Raw genomic sequence first — 25766 nt, forward strand, 5'->3', positions numbered from 1 at the left:
GCGCCCATGGTAATGTTGTTAGCATGGTTAGGTGTTTGTGCCATGAGGACATACCCCATGTGTGTAGTAAATTTGTGTTTTAGAGGGATGATGAAACAATGATTTAATTAAGCTTAGGAGTGCATTGGGGGTAATATGGAACTCAACCTCCAGTGACACCCCCACATAGGAAGTCAGGGACAGTTCAGGGCTTCATGCCCTCTTTCATCCCTTTTCTCAGTGTATTTACACACACAGACCTACCTCAAGCTGATTTAGTAGGGGAGAGGCCGCAAGTAAGATTATTATGTCTCAATAACCCACAGGAGCCCCAAATAATTCAGCACCGTGGACAGCACACTGTAATTGGTGCTAGTGAAAGAGTGGCGAAAATTGAGTGTAGAGTCAGCACCACGGCTGTGGAATCCACAAAGCTGTCCATGGCGCGGAATATCAGACAGCTCCTAAAAGTGTCATTCTGTGACATCCATCTATTTTTGGAGATTTGGAAATGTGTATGGCCTACTAAAGATTAATTTAGGCCTACACTATAGAGTACCATATTATGAGTCATAATACCTAAATCCCAGCGGGCAAACAGTGAAATGGTTTCAATAGTTTCCCCACCATTCATTTTCCCCGTTTAAAAACAATAAGGGCTGTGTTCCATGTAGGCTTACCATGGCATGATGTTTAGATAACCATGTAAATCTCTCTTGGACAAGGTGACTTTTATCAATGTGTTCACCTGTATTTACCCCCCCAAAATGAAATGCTAATTAGCTGCTAATGTGGCTATCATAAAGAACTCCAAAGGTTACCTACTATTTCAAGACTTGCATGTTGCAAGTCACTACTTAGATTTTTTCATCTGAATGCGTTTTTTTGGCAGAAATGCCTTCTGGAACTTGTGCACTTTCATGTGCCTTAATAACAAACTTGTATGCCATCTGTAAATACGAATAAAATTGTTACATTACGAGCCTAGTTGGTTTAGCCACAGAAAAAGGGAGGAACCTTCCCGGTAGCCATGATTGGCTGAGATAACGCCCTACATTCATGAACATGTGTACGTTTAGACAATAGTGACCCATCCACTTCGCTAGATGTGGCTGGGGGGTGTTTATAGCATTTATTTCACATGACCCATGAATTTAGGCAATTGTGTCTGGGTAAGCATCATCTAATAATTATAAAATATTTACACAATATCTGGACACTTTCTTAGTTTTGATATTGCTACTATTAAAATATTCAAGTAACTATTTCACTGTACCGTTTACACCTGTATCCTGAGCATGGGACAAATAAACATAGATTTAATTTGATTTAGTGTGTGTTTACCAGAGACGTTAATGTCCTGCACCAAAGTCAGATTAGGGTATAGGCCAAGGACGAGATAAAGTGTATTTTTTACCTTTCCTTAATGATATGATTGTGGACCACAGGAAAAGGAGGACTGAGCACGCCCCCATTCTCATCGACGGGGCTGTAGTGGAGCAGTTTGAGAGCTTCACCAACAAACTATCATGCTCAAACACACAAAGACAGCTGTGAAGAGCGGACGACAATGCCTATTCTCCCACGTCGCGGACACCGACGTCTTGCTTCCAGACAAACTAAACACCTGCTTTGCCCACTTTGAGGATAAAACAGTGTCAACGATGCAGCCCGCTGCCAAAGACTGTGGACTCACCTTCTCCGTGGCCGATGTGAGTAAGACATTTAAACGTGTTAACACTCGCAAGGCTGTCGGCCCAGATTGCATCCCTAGCCACTTCCTCAGAGCATGCGCAGACCAGCTGGCTGGTGTGTTTACGGACATATTCAATCTCTCTCTATCCCAGTCTACTGTCCCCACATGCTTCAAAATGGCCACCATTGTTCCTGTACCCAAGAATGCAAAGGTAACTGAACTAAATGACTATCGCCCCGTAGCACTCAATTCTGTCATCTTGAAGTGCTTTGAGAGACTAGTCAATGATCATATCACCTCCACCTTACCTGTCATCCTAGACCCACTTCAATTTGCTTACTGGCCCAATAGGTCAACAGACGATGCAATCGCCATCACAATGCACACTGCCCTATCCCATCTGGACAAGAGGAATACCTATGTAAGAATGTCGTTCATTGACTATAGCTCAGCATTCATGCACACCTCCAACTCAATCATCAACTTTGCAGATAACACAACAGTAGTGGGCTTGATTACCAACAACAACAAGACAGCCTACAGGGAGGAGGTGAGGGCCCTGGGAGTGTGGTGTCAGGAAAATAACCTCTCACCTTGTCAACAAAACAAAAGAGATGATCGTGGACTTCAGGAAACAGCAGAGAGACCACCCCCCTATCCATATAGACGGGACAGCAGTGGAGAAGGTGGAAAGTTTTCAGTTCCTCGACGTACACATCACTGACAAACTGAAATGGTCCACCAGCACAGACAGTGTGGCTTGTCACCTAAAACCTTCACAAACTTTTACAGATGCACAATTGAGAGCATCTTGTCGGGCTGTATCACCGCCTGGTACGGCAACTGCACCGCCTGGTGCGGCAACTGCACCGCCCACAACCGCAGGGCTCTCCAGAGGGTGGTGCGGTCTGCACAACACATCACTAGGGGCAAACTACCTGCTACTAGGATGCTGCCTACATACAGACTTGAAATCATTGGTCACTTTAATAAATGGAACACTCGTCACTTGAATAATGTTTACATATCTTGCATTACTAATCTCATATGTATATACTGTATTCAATACTATCTATTGCATCTTAGCCTATTCTGCTATAACATTGCTCATCCATATACTTATATATTATTATTCCATTCCGTACTTAAATTTGGGTGTATTAGGTATTTGTTGTGGAATTGTTAGATATTACTTGTTAGATATTTCTGCACTGTCAGAACTAGAAGCACAAACATTTCACTACTCGCAATAACATCTGCTAACCATGTGTATGTGACCAATGCTACTCTCTGTTTATTATCCATGCATAGTCACTTTACCTCTACCTACATGTACATATTACCTCAATTACCTCAACTAACCAGCACATTGACTCTGTACTGGTACCCCCTGTATACAGCCCTTTATTGTTGCTCCTTAATTATTTGTTATTTTTCTTTTTCTTTATTTACTTTTTACTTTAGTTTTTAAAAGTAAAAAACAACAACTTTTTTTTCTTAAAACTGCATTGTTGGTTAAGGGCTTGTAAGTAAGTATTTCTCTGTTGTATTCGGCTCATGTGATACATTTTTTTGATTTGATATAAGTTAATGTAGGCTACTACTTTCACCACTTAGTCTTGATGTCTTTGGTTGTTTACTACACTACCTTACTCACGCTGTTTAGCACATGGCCTCACATGTGAATCTTTAAAGATGGGTGGGGCTAAGGCTTAAGAGGGTGTGAATGATGCTGAATAGGTGTAGACAAAGAAGAGCTCTGTAGTTGGTGTAACAAAACATTCAAGGGACATTTTCTCAAAAGTGGGGTAGAAGTTGATCAACTTTCAAAGCTTAATTTCGAGGTAAAGGTAAGAATTTCTGGATTAACTATCAAATGTTAGCTAAATGTAGTTATGAATAAATTAGACAAAAACATTTAATGGACCATTCTATGAACTGTCCTGTGCAAGTTTTAAATTGACACAATACCTGTTAGCAAAGGTGTCAGCTAGAGATGACATGCAGGAGCTTGCAGGGATTTGTAGTCTTTTCAAATCCGAGAGTAAATAGAGCGGAATATATTGATAAAAGTCACCTTGTCCGAGAGACACTTACATAGTTATCAAAAAGTCATGCCAGGGTAAGCCTACATGAATCACAGCCCTTATTTTAAGTGTTTCCCTATGAGAAAAATGAATGGTGGAAAAACGATTGGAACCATTTCCCTGTTTGACTGCTCGGCTTTATGGTATAATGACATCCCCATTGTGGGGCTCTATAAAGCAGTGGAACCAACCAATCTCCCTGTTGTTTCGACTCCATGGATGTAATTGGAGAGTCCAGGTGCACCCTGCCTTCTGTAATTTAGTAAAAGTGCTTTTGAGAAGTTTCTCCTCAGAAGAGGATCGTTTTGATGTTTTAAATCTCGGACACTTCCTCGGGCCATTTTTTAAAATCAACACCCAATGCACCTGCACTTTTTGAAACGTTCTCTCCCTCGAGACCCGCAAGCGTAGACTCCCCTGGCTTGCGCCGGGAGCCAATTTACTCGCCATCTGCCCAACTCCTCTCCATCCCTCGCCGTGGCTGATTGTTGTTATAATATTATACGGTGCTAATGGATGCAACCGGGGGTCAGGGAATGAAGAGTGACAGAACGGGAATTAATAGATTCTAGCGGCAGAACTGAAGCATTCCATTCGAGGGTGGACGGACCCGAACCTGCCCCAAAACCAGTCATGCCATTTATAAACCCACAGCTATAGACAAAGATGGAAAAGTAAGATTGTTTAGGACGTTTTTATTGTCGAAGTCCCACACACTGTGGTGTAACATATCCAAATTGATTGCTCAATTTGTTCAGTGCGATTAAATCTTTGACCAGATTTAATGATTTAACTTTTCTTTTTTTTTTGTAAAAGTTAAAGTTAAGTTTAGGACAGGAAAAACTCAAATGATGGTTCCTTACAATGCCTTACTCAGATATAGGCCTCATATTGCATTGATTTGTTTTTCAATAATATTTCTCTCATCAATGATTCCTTCAGGACGGCGTGTTGTCTGCAAGCAGGTCGATATTATTGGACAGTTTTGCGAAACGAGAAGGATGTATATGTGTAGCCTGAAAGCCGCGCAAATAATGTTGGAATCTGTCTCGAATAAAACCGATAATTTAACACTGTTTGACAGCATTGCAAGGGAACGAGACATAACATTTAGCGTCTCTATTGGAAGTCCCATCTGTTTCATAGAACATATCTCATAATGTAGCTTGTGTATGTTCCCAATACACAGGCCTATATTGTGTACAGTATTATCCCTTAGTGCCATATTGCCAGCATCAGAATCATTACAAATGATCAATGGATGATGGCTCAGAACAGCATACATGCTTATAAAATACAAATTAACAATTTGGCTAACATTAATCTACGCTGCACCTGCTACCATCACAAGCCATGTTAATAAAGCATTTGGGATCAGATAGACCTACTATGATCTATCTTGGGTCCCAGATGCTCCCGTAATATTAGTTTTTGGGGGTGGGTGGTCTGAGCATGGGCTCTGAGTGCATGCAGAATTATTCCGCCTGGTGGTGAAATGGTGAAATGACACCTCAGTGCAGCTGAGAATTGTAGCACAGGAGTCAGTTCAACAGGAGTGTAATCATTAGTGCAGAATGCACACCTTGGTAACAGTTTCAAACAGTTACAAACTGAAAACTTTTTGTAAACGAAGACAAGAGATCCTATTGGACGAATTCCTCGTTATGTTCCGTTTCATTCTGCTTGGTTCCTAGTGAATACCCCGCTGTGTGAGAGAGCTGAGTGACAGTAAGGCAACCTAAATAAATTTATTTTTAAGTTGTGGACTCAAAAGCAAGGCCTCTACATCTGAAGGTAGCCTATGGTAGCCTCAGTCTCGGGTCATCAATGAATGATATAAAGAAACATGGTGAAAAACATACCCATCACACCTATAGACATGCATTTACCAGTAGGTCATTTTAATCTGTCTGCCACACAATTAGCAATGTTGTGCCAGTGCCAAAGACTTAACAGTAAATCCTGACAGTGTTTACTTGTGGTCGTTACTGTGATTAGAACAGTGACAATCTGTTTATGGTTGGAGTTTGCGTCCCTGGCTTAGAGGCACTGTGTCCTTCCAAAATACAGCCAAAATTCATGTTCCACCATTTGAGATGCTCATTATTCACTTTGGATTTAACCTCAATGAGATATGGCAGACAATCTGAAACCCAGTGATTAAACCATAAACTCTAAGATGAAAGTCCCAAATCACTCATGACTGGCATAGGAGGCTGTGGTATGAGAGGCTAACATTGGTCTCCATCTAGTGGTGAAATAGAGAGACTGGCTATGACATGCATCATGCTGGCAATCTGAAAATGTATTCAGTGACTCAATATGAACTTTACGCCTTTTTCAAACACAAAAGAAGAAGAAAATGTACTACTTTCAATGGCACCTTCCGTGCTGTCTGAGACGGCATAATGGCACAGATACAAATATGAGTCCTCTATCTCTATGGGTCAATCACAGGAGCAGGTAGTGGGCTAGTGTTTCCTGTATAGGACTGTTACCAGGATGACCACACAGATCATGCCCAATACCATCACACACATACATACACAGTACCAGTCAAAACTTTGGACACACCCAATCATTCAAGGGGTTTTCTTTATTTGTACTATTTTCTACATTGTGTAATAATAGTGAACACATTACAATTATGAAATAACACATATGGAATCATGTAGTAACCAAAAAAGTGTTAAAAATATATATTTTAGATTCTTCAAAGTAGCAACCTCTGGGCTCCTGAATGGCACAGCGGTCTAAGGCACTGCATCTCAGTGCTAGAGGCGTCACTACAGACCCTGGTTTGAGTCCAGGCTGTATCACAACCAACTGTGATTGGGAGTCCCAAAAGGTGGTGCACAATTGGCCCAGTGTTGTTAGGGCTTGGCCCGGGGTAGGGTGTTATTGCAAATAAGAATTTGTTCTTAACTAACTTGTCTAGTAAAATGAAACTTTTTTTTGCCTTGATACAGCTTTGCACACGCTTGGCATTCTCTCAACAAGCTTCATGAGGTAGTCACCTGGAATGCATTTCAATAAACAGGTATGCCTTGTTAAAAGTTTATTTGTGGAATTTCTTTCCTTAATGTGTTTGAGCCAATCATTTGTTGTGACAAGGTAGGGCTGGTACAGAGAAGATATCCCTATTTGATAAAAGACCAAGTCCATTTTATGGCAAGCAGCTCAAATAAGCAAAGAGAAACAACAGACCAATTAGTGGAAAAAAGTGCTGCCTGTGTAAACGCAGCCAAAGATCCTGTCCATGACTCCTCCCTGTTTCTCATTTAGTGAATTGCCTACCAGCTTGGATTATTACACACACCTGTCAGCATTGTTGAACACACTGATTCGCCCTGTTCCAACACATAGAAAAATAATTATTCCTTCTATTCCTTGAAGTTATTACTGAAATAACACACTATACAAGTACGATGGCTGAAAACAAGGGTTCCACTACTAGCTTTTACCAATTCAGTCCTGTCAGATCAGTGATTACTACAAATACTCCAATATGTTTACACAGGCAGCCCAATTCTGTTATTTGTTTCATTAACTGGCCTCTTTTGACCTATCAGATCAGCTTTTTTGCCAATATGTGGGCAAAAGATCAGAATTGGGACGTTTGTTTAAATGCAGCCGTTTATCTGCATTTTTGTTTCTGCAAATGGATTTTAAATTAAAAGAGTGAACCTTGAAATACTCATCAATCTAGATGTCTTTATCTTGTTTTAAATTTGTTCCACTTATTTGTACTTCATCAAACATAAACCCATTTATTTAATTTTCATAAAGTGCACTATAACACTATACAATGACCACAAGATGGCGATAATACCGCCCTATTACCATTCTTGAGCATTATTGGTGTCATCAGAATGAATATGTGTATACTTTAAAGTTTTTTCATGTGAGTTCGTGTGGTCTGTTCACCCTGTAAACTGTATGGTCTTAATTATACAAGGGGACCTCTTAATTAAGGATCCGCCCATTTTTCAATTTTCACCTAAAATGACACACCCAAATCTAACTACCTGTAGGCATTAAATCAAGGATATGCATATTCTTGATACTATTTGAAAGGGAACACTTTCAAGTTTGTGGAAATGTTATATGAATGTAGGAGAATATAACACATTAGAAGTAAAAAAATACAAAGAAAAAAAAACTTTTTTTGTACCATCATCTTTGAAATGCAAGAGAAAAGCCATAATGTATTATTCTAGCCCAGGCGCGATTTAGATTTTGTCCACTAGATGGCAGCAGTTTATGTGCAAAGTTTTAGACTAATCCAATGAACCATTGCATTTCTGTTTTAAATTTTGTATCAAGACTGCCCAAATATGCCTAATTGGTTTATTAATAACGTTTAAAGTTTATAACTGTGCACTCCCCTCAAACAATAGCATGGTATTCTTTCACTGTAATAGCTACTGTAAATTGGACAGTGCAGTTAGATTAACAATAATTTAAGCTTTCTGCCAATATCAGATTTGTCTATGTCCTGGGAAATGTTCTATTTACTTACAACCTTGTGCTAATCACATTAGCCTACGTTATCTCAACTGTCCCCTGGGGGACCCACCAATCCTTAAGATGTTTAAAGGTGGGATGCAGATGTTTCCTTTGTGTGCCCCAGTCTGACACCTAACCATACCCAACAGGATACACCCTCACAACAGAGTGAGACAAATACCACTCCAGTACAACACATGATATAAGCAAGACTCACAAGAAACATATCCCCAAGCAAAATATATGACATACCTTACCTTCAGAACATATTGAGCATAATGCATACATTGAGTTCACAAAACATTAGGAACACCTGCTCTTTCCATGACATAGACTGACCAGGTGAATCCAGGTAAAAGCTATGATCCCTTATGGATGTCACTTGTTAAATCTATGTTAATAATCAGTGCAGATGAGGTGGATGAGACAGGTTATAAAGAAGGATTTTTAAGCCTTGAGACAATTGAGACATGGATTGTGTATCTGTGCCATTCAGAGGGTGAATGGGCAAGACAAATTGAACTGCCTTTGAACTGGGTATGGTAGTACTATTAGTGCCAGGTGCACCGGTTTGAGTGTGTCAAGAACTGAAATGCTGCTGGGTTTTTGAGGCTCAACAGTTTCCTATGTGCATCAAGAATGGTCCACTACCCAAAGGACATCCAGCCAACTTGACACAACTGTGGGAAACATTGGGCCAGCATCCCTGTGGAATGCTTTCAACACCTTGTAGAGCCCATGTCCTGATGAATTGAGGCTGTTCTGAAAGCAAAAGGGGGTGCAACTCAATATTAGGAAGGTGTTCCTAATGTTTTGTACACTCAGTGTATGCCTTTACAGTGGACTGTGAAAAATTCCAGTGTGAGCAACACATTATACACCATCACGCAACAGCCTGAAAACATACCAGCATTGGTAAAAAAATATACAGTATATCTTCACACTGGACTGCTAACATCTTGTAATGTCCTGTACAAGTCCATACACATTCCATACGTACCAAATACCAAAAGATTGACAAGACTCCCCAAAAAGCAGGCCTGTGTTGATGTACAGTGCTTTCTCACTGTATATATTTGCCACGGCAGCATCCCTCCTTCTGCTTATATATAGTGCATTCAGAAAGTGTTCAAACCCTTTGACTTTTTCCACATTTTGTTATGTTACAGCCTTATTATAAAATGGATTAAATAAAATGATTTCCTCATCAATCTACACACAATACCCCATAATGACAGAGTGAAAACATTTAGAAATGTTTTGCACATCTATTAAAAATGTATAATATAAAAACCTTATTTCAATAATTATTCAGACTCTTTGCTATGAAACTCAAAATTGAGCCCAGGTGCATCCTGTTTCCATTGATCACCTGTGAGATGTTTCTACAACTTGATTGGAGACCACCTGTGGTAAATTCAATAGATTGGACATGATTTGGAAAGGCACCCATCTGTCTATATAAGGTCCCACAGTTCATGTCAGAACAAAAACCAAGACATGAGGTCGAAGGAATTGGAACTGTGTCGAGGCACAGATCTGGTTAAGGGTACCAACATTTTTTCACCAAATATTAGCATATAAGCATTTATTTTATGTAATGCTAATTTCTCACTAATCACATTAGGCTACAGCCCTATGACATTAGGCCTATGTGACAGTCTCATTGTATAGTTATGTTTTCTTATCACTCTTTTTTAAAATAAAATTTGAAATAAATATTATCTATACACAGCAAGTCACCTGGCAATAATGGGCCACTCTTCCCTTTTATTTACCTGTCATTCTCCTGTCATTTCTCTGCAATGAATCCCTAGGACTTTGCTTATTTTCTTTAGAGCTGCATAACCAAGTCCAAGTTCGTGGGCTAGAAGAACCATCCTCACGTTTATATCAAATGCCACATCTCCCCTGGAGCACTCATGCAGCCTGGATGAAGTGATACACTCCTCCTAAATGCATCACGATCACCTTTACAGTCTGCACATTTTATCTGGTTGGTGAAGTCTGGTGATTTTCAGTCCAGTGTTTAGTAGACACTTAGGGCACTGTACTGCCACTGCCTCGATCGGCGGATCAGGCAAATTATTTTCTTTCATTCACTGCTTTTATCGCATTGGCTAACTGAGATCGCCTATTTTATTCACATACTGTAGGTATATTCTTCGAGATTTTCTCATTTTGTCTCTCTTTACGTTGATTCTTCGCGGGAGATATTTTCAAACAAGGAAGTGCTGCGCGGCACTTTTAGCCAATCAGGTTGCCGGAAAGGGCCTTTAATTGCCAGTAACCAATCGAATGTCAGGAAATTACTAATCTTTCAGCAGGAAACACTGCATCTACAAAGGATATAGCCATGTATGGACAAGCTAACGATATCCAGAATAGATTTTTGGTTTATATCCAAATGTATTGATAGCGAGTGTGTTACCACAAATATTTGTACTACTCCCCTCACAGACCATAGGGCAATTTACATTGATATCAAAATATTTACCCCTGATACTAACCTTGGTAGAGTATCCTACTGGAAGTTAAATAGCTTGATATTAAATAATGGTATAGTCAAATTCGAGATAGAAGCTCTGCTCTCACACTTTTGAGAAAGGGCTTGTGAAGAAAAATCTTATTGCAAGAACTGGGAGCACTTTGAATTTGAGGTGTCCAAGTACCTTAGAAAATATGGTAGTAATCTTGCTAAGACCAGAAGAGAGGAGGAAAAGGTGATCATTAAGATAACTTGCCTTTCTCAGAGATTCCCAGCCGGCCTCTCGGGGGAGGAGAAGATGGAACTGATTGAGTTACAAAATAAACTGGATAATATATATAGATTAAAAGCAGAAGGAGCCTTTATCAGATCTAGGAAAACTATCTTGAGGGAGAAGAGAATTCATCCTATTTCTTTAGACTTGAGACATTTTACTCTACAAATAACACTATCCATAAGTTAAACATGGATGGTGTTAATACAGATGACCAGAAATGTATCGCCAAATACTGTAGCAATTTTTACAGGAAATTGTATAGCTCTCTGTTAAGACTTCCGCCGAAGTGGTGTTTGGAGGTCGAAGTAAACTATGGAGCAGGAGAGGGTACCCCGACCATTGAGGTGGAGGAGCGCATCCAGAAGCATGTAGTTATGCTCAACCATCTTGGCGCCGCCATGGATCCAAAAAGTGGACCGCTGGGAGAGACAGGGAGTTCTTCCAGCGCCTCCACCAGCACAACTGGGATCTGTCCTGAGCGCCCCTTTCCCGTCTGAACCCATCTGTCTCTCCTTGTCCCGGGAGTACGACCGGAGGGCTGCGAACAGCCAGTTTTTTTTTGCAGTTAGACCTCTATCTGGCCACCGTCCACCCGGCTCCATCAGACCGTGAGAGGGTGTAGCCTTCATCTCGTGCCTCACTGGCCAACGCCGTGTGGAGAGAGGGAGATGCAGCGTTGGACCAGTTTGAGGAGTTCACCCGCCATTTCCGGGCAGTCTTCGACCACCCGCCCAAGGGAAGAGCAGTGGATGAGCGCCTCTACCATCTGAGGCAGGAGACGAGGAGCACCCAGGAGTTCGCCCTGGAGTTTAGGACCCTGGCTGCCGGCGCGGGATGGAACAACAGGCCCCTGATCAACCATTACCGCTGCAGTGTGCACGAGGATGTCCGTCGGGAGCTGGCCTGCAGAGACACCACCCTCATGTTTGACCAGCTGGTGGACAACCTGCTGGCTATTCTCGAATCGGGGTCTGGTGGTTCCATCCACCCGCACTCCCTCTCCGATACCCATGGAGCTGGGAGGGGCGGTGCGCAGAGAGACCGGAGGGGGTTCACGCTCGTGTACCATCTTTGGTCGCAGAGCTCACACTGCCGGTCGGTTCCGGGTTTGTTCCTCTGGGAAGCGAGGCAGCAGGCAGGGCGCTCTAGCGTCACCCCAGGTGAGCCGGCACCACTCTCACCCAGAGCTTTCTGTTGTTCATATGTTTGTGTCTGTCACGTACCCTGAGTTTTCCCCGCATTCTCAGCATAAGGCGCTCGCCGATTCAGGCGTGGCTGTGAATTTTATTGATAGAGCTTTAGCCTATAATTTAGGGATCCCGATCGTTCCTGTGGATTTGCCTTTCCCGTTCACGCCTTAGATAGTCGACCATTAGGGTCAGGGTGGATTAGGGAGGATGAGAGTCAGGGTTGAGTAGGGAGGTCACCGCTCCTTTGAGCATGGTGACGTAGGGGGGTCATACAGAGATAATTAGTATTTTCCTGAATGACTCTCCTGCGTTTCCCGTGGTGCTGGGCCTACCCTGGTTAGCTTGTCATCACCCCACAGTTTCTTAGCCACAGACGGCTCTCATGGGGTGGTCGCGAGAGTGCTCAGGTAGGTGTTTAGGGGTTTCCGTTGGTGCTACAACAGTGGAGAGTCCAGACCAGGTCTCCACTGTGCGCTTCCCCACTAAATATGCCGATTTCGCTCTCGCCTTCTCCAAAAAGAAGGCGACTCAATTACCACCTCATTGACGGGGCTATTGTGCGATAGACCTCCTGGTAGACACTGTGTATCCTCTCTCACAGGCGGAGACGGAGGCAATGGAAAAATGTGTCTCCGAATCCCTGTGTCAGGGGTACATTCGGTCCTCCACTTCACCCGCCTCCTCAAGTTTCTTTTTTGTGAAGAAGAGGGAGGGGGGTCTGCGCCTGTGCATTGACTATTGGGGTCTGAATCAGATCACTGTGAGGTATAGTTACCCGCTCATAGCCACAGCGATAGAGTCAATGCACGTGGCGCGCTTCTTCACCAAACTGGATTTCAGGAGCGCTTACAACCTGGTACGTATCCGAGTGGAAGACGGCTTTCAGTACCACCTCTGGGCACTATGAGTACCTTGTCATGCCATACAGGTTAATGAATGCACCATCAGTCTTCCATACCTTTGTAGACAAGATATTCAGGGACCTGCACGGGCAGGGTGTAGTGGTGTATATTGATGACATTTTGATATACTCCGCTACACGCGCTGAGCATGTGTTGCAGGTGCGCAGAGTGCTTGGTCGCCTGTTGGAGCATGACCTGTACGTCAAGGCTGAGAAATGCCTGTTCTTCCAGCAGTCCGTCTCCTTCTTAGGGTATCGCATTTCCACTTCAAGGGTGGAGATGGAGAGTGACCGCATTGCAGCCGTGGGTAATTGGCTGACTCACACCACGGTAAAGGAGGTGCAGCGGTTCTTAGGGTTTGCCAAGTACTACCCGAGGTTTATCCGGGGTTTTGGTCAGGTGGCGGCTCCCATTACCTCACTGCTGAAGAGGGGCCTGGTGCGCTTGCAGGGGTCAGCTGAGACAGACAGGGCATTTAGTCACCTGAGTGCTCTGTTTACCTCCCGTGTTGGCCCATCGGGATCCCTCTTTGGCGTTCATAGTGGAGGTGGATGCGTCCAAGGCTAGGATAGGAGCGGTGCTCTCTCAGGTACGCCACCGAAGCTCCGCCCCTGTGCCTTCTTCTCGAAGAAGCTCAGCCCAGTGGAGTGAAACTGTGATGTGGGGGACTAGGAGCTGTTGGCTGTCGTCAAGGCCTTGAAGTCGTGGAGACATTGGCTTGAGGGGGCTAAACACCCTTTTCTCATCTGGACTGACCACCGGAATCTGGAGTACATCTGGGCGGCGAGGAGACTGAACCCCCGCCTGGCGACAGGAGACTGAACCCCCGCCTGGCAAGGAGACTGAACCCTCGCCTGGCAAGGTGGGCCATGTTTTTCACCCGTTTTGTATTTACCCTTTCCTATAGACCAGGCTTAGTGGGAAGTACTGGTGGCCCACTTTAACTAACGATGTGAGGGTTTATGTTTCCTCCTGCTCGGTGTGCGCTCAGTGTAAGGCTCCTAGGCACCTGCCCAGAGGTAAGTTACAACCTTTACCAGTTCAACAACAGCCATGGTCGCACCTGTCGGTGGATTTCTTGACTGTTCTTCCTCCTTCACAGGGTAACACCACGATCCTGGTCGTTGTGGATCGTTTCTTTCCTGTCGTTTCCTCCCTTTGCCCAGTCTCCCTACGGCCCTACAGACTGCGGAGACTCTATCTACACACGTCTTCCGGCACTACTGGGTGCCTGAGGATATAGTGTCTGATCGGGGTCCCCAGTTCACGTCGAGGGTTTGGAGGGCATTCATGGAATGTCTGGGGGTCTCGGTCAGCCTTACCTCAGGTATTCACCCCAAGAGTAACGGGCAGGTGGAGAGAGTTGACCAGGATGTGGGTAGGTTTCTGAGGTCTTATTGTCAGGACCGGCCGGGGGAGTGGGCAGCGTTAGTGCCCTGGGCAGAGATGGCCTAGAACTCGCTCCACCACTCCTCCACTAACCTTTCTCCCTTCCAGTGTGTATTGGGGTATCAGCCGGTTCTGGCACCTTGGCATCAGTCAGACTGAGGCTCCTGTGGTGGACGACTGGTTCCAGCGCGTGGAGGAAACATGGGACGCTGCCCATGTCCATCTTCAGCGCACCACACTGCGCCACAAAGTTGGCACAGACCGTCGCCGCAGTGAGGCCCCGGTGTTCGCTCTCGACCCGAAACCTGCACCTTCGCCTGCCCTGTCGGAAGCTGGGTCCGCGGTTTGTGGGGCCACTTAAATCCTGAGGAGAGGGAACAAGGTATGTTACAGGTTACAGCTTCCCCCCGATTACCGCATTAACCCCTCGTTCCATGTGTTTCTCCTCAGGCCGGTGGTGGCTGGCTCTCCTCAGGCCGGGGGGGGGGGGGTACTGTCACGACTTCTGGTCCCTCTCCTTGATCGGGCGGTGTTTGGCGGTCAACGTCACCCACCTTCTAGCCATCACTGGTCCATTTTTCATAATAATAATAATAATAATATATGCCATTTAGCTGACGCTTTTATCCAAAGCGACTTACAGTCATGTGTGCATACATTCTACGTATGGGTGGTCCCGGGAATCGAACCCACTACCCTGGCGTTACAAGCGCCATGCTCTACCAACTGAGCCACAGAAGGACCATTTTCCATTGGTTTTGTCTTGTTTTCTTTCACACCTGGTTCCAATTCCATCAATTACATGTTGTGTATTTAACCCTCTGTTTCCCCTCATGTCTTTGTCGGAGACTGTTTTATTGTATGTTATGTGCAAGTCATGTGTCGGTGTGCGACGGGTTTTGTACCCACTTGTATTATTTTTTGTATATAGTTTTATGAGCACTTATTAAACGACTCCGTTTATATCAAGTTCGTTTTCCTGCACCTGACTTCCCTGCCACCGACACGCACCCATTACATCTACGTTCCATCAGGAATCCACAGATATGTTTTTTGACTCACTGAATAATGTTCACTCTATCAGTGATACAGAATCTAAACAGTGTGATGAACCCATCAAAGTTGAAGAGATTATTGAGTCTATCAAACACCTAAAGAACAAAACTTCCCCAGGTTTTGATGGAATTACGTCAGAATTGTACAAATTATTTTCTGAACAAGTTACTCCCTTCCTACTTGAAGTATTTTTTTAGAGAGTATTAAAAACAATGTTCTCCCTCTTACAATGAGTCAGGGGTTAATAACACTGACACCTAAGCCTAAAAGAGAAGTGCTGCTCATCGATAACTGGCATCCAATTTGTCTTCTTAATAATGACTATAAGATATTAGCCTTCCTACTTGCAAAAATCATTTCCTGGATGCAATCATTGATGAAACTCAGTCTGGCTTTATGAGGAACAGGTAAATGTATAACAATAACAGACTAGTATTAGACATACGTGACTACTCAGACCTAATAACTGAGGATGGCTTCATATTATTCTTAGATTTCTATAAAGGATTTGACACAGTAGTGCATCAGTTCCTCTTCCACTCCCTTGAGAAATTTGGCTTTGGGGATTTTTTTCTGTAAGGCTCTCTATACAAATGGTAACAGCTCTATCAAACTGAAACATGGCACCTCCGCTAGATTTGAGTTAAAGAGAGGATTTAGGCAAGGTTATCCTATCTCTCCATATCTGTTTACATTAATCACCCAACTTCTTACAAATTATTAAAATAATAGGCATGTACAAGGTATTTCCATTGCCAGCATTATTATAAGCCTGACGATACTACACTTTTTCTGAAAGACGCTAACCACATTCCCATATTGATCAATGTGATACAATCCTTTTCAAAGCATCTGGTCTATATCTTAACATGAATAAATGTGAACTCATGGCTGTCAAAGATCATGGGCTATGCAGACGCCCATGAGCAGTTTTGGATTAAATTATTGAATGACATGTACAGTACCAGTCAAAAGTAGATTAACTATGAAATAACACATATGGAATCATGTAGTAACCAAAAAAGGTGTCAAACAAATCAAAACACATTTTATATTTGAAATTCTTCAAAGTAGCCACCCTTTGCCTTGATGACAGCTTTGCACACTCTTGGCTTTCTCTCAACCAGCTTCATGATGTAGTCACCTGGAATGCATTTCAATTAACAGGCGTGCCTTGTTCCTTCTTAATGCGTTTGAGCCAATCAGTTGTATTGTGACAAGGTAGGGGGGTATACAGAATATAGCCCTATTTGGTAAAAGACCAAGTCCATATTATGTCAAGAACAGCTCAAATAAGTTAAGAGAAACGACAGTCCATCATTACTTTAAGACATGAAGGTCAGTCAATACGGAACATTTCAAGAACTTTGAACATTTCTTCAAGTGCAGTTGCAAAAACCTTCAAGTGCTATGATAAAACTGTCTCTCACGAGGACCGCCACAGGAAAGGAAGACCCAGAGTTACCTCTGTCTCAGAAATTGCAGCCCAAATAAATGCTTCACAGAGTTCAAGCAACAGACCCATCTCAACATCAACTGTTCAGAGGAGACTGCGTGAATCAGGCCTTCATGGTCGAATTGCTGCCAAGAGGCCACTACTAAAGGACACCAATAATAAGACGAGACTTGCTTGGGCCAAGAACCACGAGCAATGGACATTAGACCGGTGGAAATCTGTCCTTTGGTCTGATGAGTCCAAATTGGAGATTTTGGAGAGCCAGTTTCGTCATAGTGCTTGATGGTTTGTATATCTATTGCTGGCAGCACCTTCTCACTAAGGCAACTTCCAGGTATGTGTAAATGTACTTTGCGAATCAAGGTGATTCTGATTCTGATGTCATGCAGACAAGAGATAAGGAGAGAAGGAGAGAACGGGGTGACAAACTGAACACGTGTCTCACTCATGTTCTGGTGCATGCTGTGTTTGCATGCATGCATACCCATGTGATTAACGTGTAGCAGTAGTTACTTAGTAACCCTGTGGGGACCGGGTTGGTGTGTGTGTGTACTTGTACATGTGTGTTTCCGAGGCTGGCTTTGATGCCCGTTTGGACAGGGTTCCTTTTCATGAGACCACAACCCGTGAGTCAGTTCAACAACAGAGACACCACTGCCTGGTGAGGGGAAGTCTAACAGAACTACAGCACAGAGCTACTCAACCGCATCTGCATAGTGCCTATAGCCATGTTATACGCAACCACACATTGATGCCAGCATGCAAGTAATGTAAGCTCACACACACCTGTACACGTACACATGCACATACACACGCTGGGTTGGGCTCGGACAGGGGTCCCACACTGGCCTGCACCACAGGATACAAATATTGTCCAGAATAGCTTCAACACTACTTGGCATGTTTCACCGGCAATAAGAAACACTGTCCAAAACTGGGATTAGTTTAACTTGTATGCATCACAATAGTACATTGGCTAAGCAGTTGGCAGGTTGACTATATAATAGTGTGTGAACGTGAGAGAGGGGGAGAAGGAGAGAGAGAGACGACAGACTGATTGATTGACTGACTGACAAATGATTAGCTTGATTTCTGATTGACAGGCAGCTATGTGAGATTAATGTTTGGTGCAGGAGAGCAGTACAAAAGCAGCCATCTCAGCCCTCTGTCAGTATGTGCTAGTTTCCATCCAAACCAGCTTTACCCTTAGTGCAGCATTAACACTCGGTGAGAGTTTGCTAACAGTCTTAAATATTTTTGTGTGTTTCAGACTGGGTCCTGTTTTGACTTTGTCTTTATGCTAGAGAAAGTACTGTAGTTTTCTATTTTGAGTAAGAAAAGCATTGTTTAATTAACTACAATACTTTGCTTGTTGAAGTGTTTGTGTGGCTTATCTGTGGTCTTGTGTTGCAGCTGAGAAGATAGTGATTGTGTACGCCCACCAGAGTGCTGGGTCGTTTAATGCTGCAGCCAAAGACGCGGCTGTGAAAGTTCTGACATCTCAGGGCTGTAAGGTGGAGGTGTCAGACCTCTATGCCATGAAGTTCAAAGCCTCTGCTACTGCTGAAGATGTCACTGGTAAGTCTGACTCAAGTTTCGTAATTACAGTTGTGAATGATCATGTGTGTTTTTTAAAAGTATTTTTTTTAACCTTGACTGGTTCTGCCACGCTTTCCCAAGGGAGGTGAAGGATGCTGAACACTTCTAGTATGGAGAGGAGACCATGCTGAAATGGAAGGAGGGCCGACTCTCTGCTGACATCACTGAGGAACACCGCAAACCCCCTGATGCGGCGGTTGTCATATTCCAGGTAAGCTCTCCAGCAGTACTGTTAAATGTATGAAAATTTGGCTTTGGCCTATTAATAGTATAGAACCTTCAGCTCTTACAATGACTGCTTTACTTTTTGGCTGGTGGTTGAAATGCACCCATTCCAGGTTGACTAGTGTCTGCCATTTTCTGTCCCAGTTCCCCATGTACTGGTTCACTGTTCCTGCCATCATGAAGGGCTGGATGGACCGGGTCCTCACACTGGGGTTTGCATACACCTCAGAAGCGGTACAGCCAGGGCATCTTCAAGGTAAGGGAGACGATCGCACATAGTCACTGTTACAAATAGTTGCTCCTATTCTTTGGTCCCTCCAGATCATTCACCTGGTTGTCTTCCTCCAGGACAAGAAAGCCATGCTGTCTTTTACCACTGGATCCCATGAGTCCATGTTCCGTGCTAATGGAGACCACTGCAGGTATGTTAGACTTGGCTGACACTACCAGCATGTTGCCTGCTGTAGCATAATGTTATCCCCACTTGACGTCTGCTTTTATTTCAAGCATTTCAATTCCAGATTGGCTAGTGATCATTTCAATGATGGGAGGATTTCTTCATTGGACAATTCATGTTTATTCACCTTGGGCATGTTTACTAAACCAGTTAATTATCTTTCCCTCTAGAATGGCAACCTGCACTACTGTGGCTTCCAGGTTCTGGCTCCTCAGATCTTCTGGGCTCCAACCCACATCCCCTCTGAGGATCGCTGCAGTATGCTGGAGGCATGGCGCACACGACTGGAAGGGCTTCTGGGAGAAACTCCGCTCTCCTTCACCACCTCAGACAGCTTTGATGGTGGGTGGGGGCTTTCAGCTTAAAGAGGATATCCAGGAGAAGCATGCAGCCAAAGAGTTCGGCCTTACTGTTGGAACCCACAGCCAGCTGGGGTGTGAAGGCTTCATGGATAATGTCCTGCTCTTCTGTACCTGGGTTGTTGACGGAACAACCTTTTTCATGATGGCAAATTAATAACTTAAATTGGGTAGCTTGTGATATTACTAAAAGCTTCAATCATGAGTAAAGTCATGCATCTTGTCTTAATGTTGAACCTAATATGACAACTGTCTACTGGTGTGACTGTTCTCATTAAGGTTGTGAAGGCACCTAATTAATAAAATTCCCTTCACCTGCTCTTGTAGTTCTTATAGTTTATGTCAAGGAACAATAGTCCCAAGTCTACTCATATTTCCAAATAGTTGATTTTGTTCACTAAAGTAATGTCCACTTGGTGTGACACACTTCTGTTTGAATTACTCAAGCATTTGGGCACTATTGCGCAGGGGAGGGGTCTCTTGCAATGACGTACAGAAGATATTGCTGGTGCACAGCCTGGGAAGCTTTATTAGAAAGATATTTATCAAAGTATTGCACTCTCATTGTGATAAAAGGGGTCAGTTTCTTAGTCCTTTGGGGTAACTATTACTTTTTAAATTACCATGTAGCCTGAAATTTCCAACAGAGACAATGAGATATCTAAATACTTATTGGTATGATGTACCAAAGCAAATGGCTGTCACTCCAGGGGACAGAATCCATTAACCTATGAGGAACCTTTTAGACTTCAAATTGTGTGGGTTGCATACACATTTACCAGGTGTAGTGAAATGCTTGTTCCTAGTGCCAGCAATACAGTATCTCTCAATGCACACCTGAATGTTTTCTACAATACAAAAACCCTTGAATGTGTAGGGTAACTTTCAACTGGTACTGTGTGTACATTTATTTTATGCATGCAATGTAGTCGGCTTGTAAAACACCTGCAATTTTCCACTCCCTACTCGGAGGTAGTGACAAAACAATGGTCCCTTTGGGAAATTTAAATCCTTATGAGGATCCATTACTGATATTTTTTTAACGATTGGAAGCATTTTTTTTTGTTCCATTTGTCAGAAACTTCTGAAAGCATGATTGCAAGTGTTTTGTCCATCGGGGTGATAATGTCCTGTGTGATGCCGATAAGAAAAACATGCGTTGTCTTGGACAAAATGCAAAAATTGTTACGCAGGTGACACAGTATACAAGTAAGCGCATTGCTTTTTTTCTAGGTTTACAAAAATGACATTCCTACCCAAAACTTAATGGCAAGACACTTGGTTCACATTAAAGGAAATGTTTTAAATTTAAATGCAAGATTTATTTCCTGGAATATTAGTTACAGAAGTAACTAATGAATAAAATGTTTATTCAATAATCATGTGTCACACTAGAGGACAAGTTCAAGAGACTAAGCATTACATGGTTCATTCAATTCTTATCTTAAGATTTAAGGTGGCCATATAACAGTTAAGTTTATTGCAACTTTCTTGAATTTTTGAATAAACTTTTTTAGCCATATGGCAACTATCCACATGCTGTTTATGCTCTTAATCACATAACTTATTGGTTTCCTCAAATTGTGTTATCTTAAAGTCAGTGGTTTATTCACTTTATCAACAATTATGGTAGTATATGGCTTTAACTGTAGAGGGTGCTGACTCTCTACAACCTTTGTGATTATTATTTGAACCTGCTGGTCATCTATGAACATCTTGAAGAACCATCTGGCCTTAAAGGCCATGTACTCTTATCTCCACCCGGCACAGCCAGAAGAGGACTGGCCACCCCTTAGAGCCTGGTTCCTCTCTAGGTTCCTGTCTTTCTAGGGAGTTTTTCCTAGCCACTGTGCTTCTACATCTGCATTGCTTGCTGTTTTAGGTGACATGTTCTGATGTAAAAAGGGCATTATAAATACATTTGATTGAACTTAAGTTGCTTAATTGGTTAACTTTCTATAAAGGAACAGGGCGAGACCCAGATGCAGACACAGAAGGCAGATGGTTCAAGTGTCTGATATTTATTAGTATCCAAGGAGGAGGCAAGAGAATGGTCATGGACAGGCAAAAGATCATAACAAGGTCAGAGTCCAGGAGGTACAGAGTGACAGGCAGGCTTGAGGCCAAGCAGTAAGGTCAGGCAGGCGGGTTCAGAATCAAGTGTCAAAACCAGGAGGACTAGCCCAAAAAACAGCAAACCGGGATCAAGCAGGAGCCCAGCATAACATGCTGGTTGACTTGACCAAACTGGCACAGACAGACAGAAAACACAGGTATAAATACCCAGGGGATAATGGGGAAGATGGGTGACACCTGGAGGGGGTGGAGACAAGCACAAGGACATGTGAAACAGATCAGGATGTGACACTTTGAGTAATTTCAACTTTCACGATAATAGTTTCTGACTCATTCAGGTCTGTAGTGGAGGGGAGGGATGAGTCAGTTGGGCCACCCTTGTTTCTAGGATAGAGTGTTCTATACATCAGTTGGTGTCTATGTAAGCTTCAAACAGAAGTCCTAAACCTAGTATGCAAGTGCATCCTTGTAGCTGTGTGGGCTAATATAGTGACCATGTTTGGGCCAATGGCCATGGGGTAAGTTGAGTCAATGGTTGAGCCAATAAAGATGAGCAAATGGGCAGGGCCTTTCCTATGTTACGTTTTTTCAAAAATATCAACTTTAAGCCTGTGTTAAAAATATGCTTTCAATTATTAACATACAAAGTGATTGTGCTGAATTGTGTTTGGGAAATAAAGATGGACATGGTTTTAAAAAGGTAGTGGTAATATTTAATTCAGTACAGAAATGTGTAGGTCGGCTTAACTTACCCTGTCCTGCGGCTCAACTTACCCCATACCCCCAGAGTAAGTTGTTGTGCCAAAATAGCAAGCTGTGTTTTCAAACTGCAATGTTTACATGAATTCTGATTTATTTCCAGGGACACACAACAATACATGTAGATATCTTTGCTAGAATACTGTTTTCCTCCTGAGGTCTATTTAAAATGTTAGAACCAATTAGGTCCATTACTTTGACGATTAACACCGCCATTCACAAAGGTTTATTTGGAAGGGATGTAAATACAGCACAAATGTAGCTTTAATTTAAGAAAGCTAAGGACACCACCCAGTGCTGTCACTATCACCCCCTATTTTGATAAACACAGATATTAAATTACTTTCAGAAATTCTGTTGTCTCGTTTGAAACTTACTTACCTAAATTGAGACATCTGGACAAAAGCGGGTTTGTTCATCAACTATTATCCTCAGATAACCTCTGTCGTGTATTACTTATATGCTTAATCAGAAACCAAAGATTCTTAGACAGTTCTATCTCTCAATGCAAAAAAAGCTTTTGATAGATTAGAATGGTCATAGCTTTGGTCAGTTTTTGAACATACGGGACCTTTGCTCCAATTTCATATGGTTAAAATACCATATGCCAACCCCTCAGCCATAGGAATAACAGGCCATACCTGCTCTGTTCTGTTCATTATAACAAGAAAGTAGCCAGCAAGGTGCTATGTTTGTCTTTGGGGCCCCTGCCCCAGGCAATTCAACAATCGAAAGAAATGACACCAATATCTTAATTCTACGGCTCATGTCATCTCATTATATGCCGACGATGTCTTACTTTATCTAGACAACGTATCTCAAGTCCTCCCAAAAGATTGTAAACAAATTCAGCTCCATCTCAAGTTATGAAATATATCAAACCAAATCAGCTTGACTGCCTCTCAAGACCCCGATGGAGGACTCCATCTCTACTCTCTTTAATTATTTACAATTGAAATATTTGGGAAAATATATATCTTTTTCCTGAGATAAAACCATTGCCAGAAACTTTAACAGAACGCCAAAATCAATTCAACCCGACCTCAGTGGATGGACTAATTTCCCAGTTACTTTGACCGACAGAATATCTATCGTAAAAAATAATATATTGCCACGGCTGAATTTGTGTAGTTCAATGCTTCCCTTGTCTCCCCCTTCTGGCTATTGGGATACAATCCATAGTGTAGTCAGAAAATATTATCAATGACCAAACTTGCAAAGAGGGAAGGACATAGGAGGACTATCCGTGCCAAACTTTCAATTGTATTTCCAGACAAAAGCATTTTGTCCCATCCTAAATTGGTTTACAAATTATTCTTCCACCCCCTGGCTGAGTGTGGAAAGAAATATAGTGTCTCCTATTGCCCTGGAAGACGTGGTCTTAAACTGATATATTCCTTAAACAATATAAATGACACTTTGGTCCTATTATTGCTCACACAATTTCTGTTTGGGCACAAATTTGAAAAACAATGCATGCCCATACTCCAAAATTTCACAATAACGCCTTGCGATCTGGAGGGCAGCCTTTTGCATACCCCAATGGTCCAAATGTGGAATCCGTACCCTTAGCGATATTATGGACAGTAATGGTTTGAGAACATTCCAAGATTTAAAAGACACATACTCATTACCAGGCAACTGATTGTTTTCTAGATTTACAACTTAGGTCAGCTATGTTGGCCTATGGAATCCCTTGAGAAACCCAACTACCAAACCATCCAATGAAGGAATTTATAAATAAATGATTTGGGCTCCCAAAATTACTGATCTCTATGTATAGCAACTTTGGGAAAGCTGCTATTCTGAGCTTGCAATTAAAAAAGTATGGTCCACTGATCTAAGTGAATCTGAACACTTTAACTGGAACAGAATATGAAAGAATTTGACCTTGGAATCTCATAATTTGAACCATCAATTTATACATTTTAAGTTTGTTCACAGACTGTGTTTAACACCAAGGAAAAGTTTTACGATTAATTGTCCCCAACTCCCAACTGTTCACTATTTTGTGGGTTTTTCTCTGGTTGCCGGGAGGGAAACTTACCCCACTCTCCCCTAGTTTACTAATCTTGAATGGTAACTCCTGGGTTTAGGCTCACTAATTTGCTATGGACACAAAAGCAACCGCATTAAATTCAGTTCTGTTGAATCTACATCATCCCATCTGGCCTTTAGGAGTTCAAGTCTGTCAGCTCATACCCTCCCCACAAAGACATGCTGGTGAACTTTATGCAGTTTCCCACTGTGCAGCAGCTTGAGGCCTCAGACCTTTCTCCCTCTCTCCTAGAGAATAGGCTTTTGTTTGGGTCGACAGGAAAAGGAGCCTGTACCCTGCCACTCCAAGCCATCAGTCTCTAGACTGAGAGAGGAAATGGATCCATGCAGTCAGATGTAGACTGAAGTCTGACATATAGGAGCTAAGAGAAGGCTTTCTACAGGCAAGATCTCACCAGGTTGCATGGTGCTTTGTTTACATCAGCACTACAAGCTATTACATTGTGTTATGAAACTTCTCTGCTTCTGTTCATTCCAGTTCAGGCTTTTTGCAGCTATCAAAACCATTTGAAACTGTTCAGTGATCCTGAACGTACCTTAGTGACCTAGTATCTGTGGCTGCTTGGTGTGTGAGAAGAATCTCTTCGATGGTTCCCATGTGGTGTTTGGAGCCAGTGGGAGCACTCTTGTTTTGGCTGAACGCACCCCTTGCCACACGCCCCTCTGTGGTTCACCACACGACAGAGGCACACTGGGAACATGGTTAGAATGCTTGGAGTTCACTGGGATGGCTGTTACAGAACACAGGAAGCAAAACCGCACAGCTAAATGGTCAAGGGGTACAGTGTTTATGTGAGGGAGAGTATAGTTATGACGTAGCACTCCTATCCCTCTAATTGAGGTTTCTGACATCTAACATTCGCCAAGTCAAGAGCAGAAATAGTTGAAGGGTCAGGGTATGTTTGTGTAGAGAAATCCTGGTCTCCAGTCCTGTGCCCACCCTGCTCTGGGTTGTGACTAGATGGAGTGCAGCTATGACCAGAAGTCACTTTCGTAGCAGGTTAGGAGAGCATTTTAGCTAACCGTAACTATTTTCCTAACATTCACCTAATGCTCCTAACCTACTATGTTAGTTCTCCTAACCTGCTATGAAAAAGTTCCCGTATACTACCTAGTCAAAACCCCTGCTCTGCTATTGTCCTCCTTGGTTCTCCCACACTTTAAGGAAGGCCATTCTCCACACAATCAATGGGAGGAAGTGGGC

The 25766-nt window shown here is 42.8% G+C and overlaps 1 pseudogene; it reads left to right on the forward strand.

The window, feature by feature from the left end:
• The first annotated feature begins 1643 nt into the window (after positions 1–1643).
• Positions 1644–19988, forward strand: LOC118385828 (uncharacterized; annotated as a pseudogene).
• The last annotated feature ends 5778 nt before the right edge of the window (positions 19989–25766 follow it).

This window comes from Oncorhynchus keta, chromosome 7, assembly GCF_023373465.1.
Source record: "Oncorhynchus keta strain PuntledgeMale-10-30-2019 chromosome 7, Oket_V2, whole genome shotgun sequence".
Taxonomy (NCBI): Eukaryota; Metazoa; Chordata; class Actinopteri; order Salmoniformes; family Salmonidae; genus Oncorhynchus; species Oncorhynchus keta.